Source organism: Lucilia cuprina, chromosome 6, assembly GCF_022045245.1.
Source record: "Lucilia cuprina isolate Lc7/37 chromosome 6, ASM2204524v1, whole genome shotgun sequence".
NCBI classification, from domain to species: domain Eukaryota; kingdom Metazoa; phylum Arthropoda; class Insecta; order Diptera; family Calliphoridae; genus Lucilia; species Lucilia cuprina.
Window position 1 is genome coordinate 57,864,061 of NC_060954.1, and position 3,189 is coordinate 57,867,249.

Genomic DNA, 3,189 nt, shown 5'->3' on the forward strand with positions numbered 1-3,189 from the left:
CCACCACCACCGCCAGAACCTCCGCCACCACCGCCGCCGCCACCTCCTCCTCCTCCACCACCACCATAAGTGGTGGCTACTTTACTGCCATAAGGCACACCACTGACTGTACAGCTTATAACTGCCAGGGCAACTACAGTTACCTAGAAACGTTTGAACAATCATCAATAAATACTTCTATGTTCTTTACAAATTCATCTTTTCATTTTTTTACATACCAAATATTTGTTCATTTTTATTCCAATAATTCCTCTGATCTGTATATCTGTCTGTAACTCAGCACTCAGTTCACTTTACTAATGTTCTATAATTACTGTTAATGATTGTAAACAAACATTCGGCTTTTATAGAACTAATAACGACCGTTTTCGTTTGTAGTTAAGAATATTTTTGACTTTGTAGTGGTTTGTTTACCTTATGTCACAGGTTGTATAGAAGCCACATACGTTTAGCAAAAACAAAAACAAAAAAAAAACAACAATCCAACAAATGTAATCAATAAACATACAAATATAGTACACACTAGTTACTCGTATGTGTTCATATTTCATATGTTTGTATATTTGTACATTTATGAAACACATACTGCTTGATGGACCAACACAATATTAAGTGAATCTTTATTATCTAACTTAAAGGGTGTTTTATAGGTATATGTTATTTACAATCTATCCTTATGCAGAAAGTTAGTCATTTATTTGTGATATTTGCTCAGAATTGCTCTAGGATTTTTAGTGTTAACGGTCCATCTATTTTGTTCAATTGTGACAACCCAAAGCGCAAGAATCCTACCCGATCAAAGGCATCAAGTACATTTCGTAAGTCTAGTTTGGATCCATCTATTATAAGCTGCTGAAATTGGGTTTATATGGTTACAGGTGTCCTATACACAAATGGTACATTTGAATTCACTTGAAAATGCGATCAGTTACAAATACGTAATATTCTATGTTGATAACATTTGACCCTTTGTAAGATCTGTTAAAAATCATTAAGAAAACATTGATTGAGAAGCTTTGTCTCAGGCGCCTATAAGTCCAGTCCTTACCACGTTCAATTACTATTTGTTGCGTTCTCCATAACTCCATAACTTTATAGTTAAAGTAATTTTAGTTTAATTTAAAATCATTACTCCTGTCTACCCTAATAAGAGGTCATCATATTAACTCTACACTTAACATCTGTCTATTATTTTTCACATAAAGTTATAAGATTTCTTGTCTAGTCGGATGTAATTGCCTTAACTAATATTACTAATAGGTTTATAATTGCAAAATATTTAAATATATTAGAAATAACAAATTGTCATTTTTCAATACCCTTTATATCTTCATTATAGTTTATGTGTGTACATCAGTGGTTACAATCGATAGTTGGCTATGTCGACTTAAGTCCAATGTTTTAATGAAAATTAAATCTTCACTCAAGAACGATTTGAATCACAATAGGATAAAGTATATTAAGAGTTTAACTAGGCAATAGACTAGTTCAAGGACTACTTAATAGACTAGTCTACAAACTAGTCAATAGACTTTTTAATAGACTATCCTACAGCATAGTTAATAAACTAGTTCATAGATTTATCTTTAGACTTTTTAATGGAATAGTCCATAGACTATTGAATGTATTAGTCTTCACTAGTTCATAGACTATTCCATTTACTAGTCTTGGAGTTTACCTATAGAATAGTCAAAAGACTAGTTAATAGACTAGCACATTGACTGGACCATAATTAGTCCATAGACTAGGCATTAGACATGTTCTTATAATAGTCAGTAGTCATTTCAATAAATTAGACTAAACCATAAACTAGTCCATATACTAGTAGACAAAGTACTAGCACTTGGACTAGGCAATAGACTCGTCCATAATCTGATCTGTCGACTACTCAATAGACTTGTTAGTAGACTACTTAATATACAAGCCAATAGACTAAACAATATTAAATTAGGCAATAGAGTAGTCAGTAGACTAGTCAATAGACTAGTGAATGGACTAATCAATAGACTAGTCAATAGGCTAGTCAATAGACTAGTCAGTAAACTTGTCATTAGACTACTCTATAGACGAAGCAATTACTAGTCAATAGACTAGGCAATGAACTAGACATTAAACTAGTCGGTAGACCAGTCAGTATACTATTGTCAATATACTTTTTAATAAACTATTCAATGGACTTGTCAATTTACTTGTCAAAAAACTAGCCAATAGACTCATCAATGGACTAGCCCATTAATTGATCAATAGACCAAAAGGCTTGTTGTTTATTTTCGTAATTATAATTTTAGACTTAAGTCTTATTTGCCTTTATTCACATACATATGTACATAGATTCATGCATATATACATACATACTATAGTTTACATTTTAATCATTACAATTTTGTTTCAATTGTATCACAACATTAATAATTTTTCTGTGTTGTTTTTTAATTACGTTGCGCGTTATTCTAAGAATCTGAATATAATGCTAATTAATATTATAAGGTGAAAGTTTATAAAATAAATTACATTATATATGTACAAACAATCCAGCTGTAGGTCCAGTTTAGAGATAAGAACAAATTATGCAGGCAAACTATTTCATATCAATTTCTTTGTCCAGGTTTTTTGTATATACAAACTCAATAGTTGTTAATTATTAAAAAAAACTTAATATTGCCATTGAATGTGTTTATTCAAAACCGTAAACGTTTTTATTTTAACAAATGCAATCAATACTAAGGGTTGTTTTAAGGAAATTTAATTTTTTTCCTTGTAATTCTTATTCTAATATAGTCAGCATCTAGTGGGTGTAGATATTATTGAAATTTGAGTAATTTTGTTAAATTTCCATAATATTAAAGCTGTACAAAAATTATTTTGTATTTTTTTATAAAAAAACAATCAATCATTTTAAATGTTCACCCTTAAAAAGTAACAAGCAAAAAACTTGACAAGCATATCTAGCTAGTTAGCAAAATAGTTATAACTTATTTTTTTACTCAAAGCTCTTAAAAAATTTCGTAGTACTTAAATACGTTAAATTAAATAATATTAAACTTAAAATGCAGTTACCGACTTTCTTAGAAACAATTATATTTTGTTTCTAGTCTATAGTCTAGTCTATAGTCTAGTCTATAGTCTAGTCTATAGTCTAGTCTATAGTCTAGTCTATAGTCTAGTCTATAGTCTAGTCTATAGTCTAGT